The sequence below is a fragment of the Penaeus monodon genome, chromosome 32 (assembly GCF_015228065.2).
Source record: "Penaeus monodon isolate SGIC_2016 chromosome 32, NSTDA_Pmon_1, whole genome shotgun sequence".
Taxonomy (NCBI): Eukaryota; Metazoa; Arthropoda; class Malacostraca; order Decapoda; family Penaeidae; genus Penaeus; species Penaeus monodon.
The window spans coordinates 2928436-2928927 of NC_051417.1; positions in this window are offsets into that span (position 1 = coordinate 2928436).

Genomic DNA, 492 nt, shown 5'->3' on the forward strand with positions numbered 1-492 from the left:
AGGAGGATAGTGCGAGAGCTTGATTATTCTTGCTGTGCTGAGCCATGTACCTTTGAGATACATGTCAAACTAATTTACCCTTGTATTACCCTTTTTACCAATTTCTAGATAAAACTCAATGAATCATACTTCTATTATCTCCTCACGAAAGCTGTTCACCTTGTTTTGTAAGAAAAAGCTGTATCAGGCCTCTAGTTTCAATGTATATCACCAGATTATACAAAATACAAAAAATGCAATTGTATACCATAATAATCATACTCGTAGAACTATAATACTGTACAGCAAGACCCGAATACACCATCTCTCTTCTCACTCAGTCCTGCGATGCACATTATTTTTTGGGTTAAAAGGGAAACAACGATGTTCAAGGCCATTTTTGTATTGCTCTTTTCCTAGAGGGTTTAGAATTAGGAACATGACAAGTGATACATTTATGGAGCAGAGTTTGACTAAATATGAATGTGAAAAAAATATTTCCTAGCATTAGAG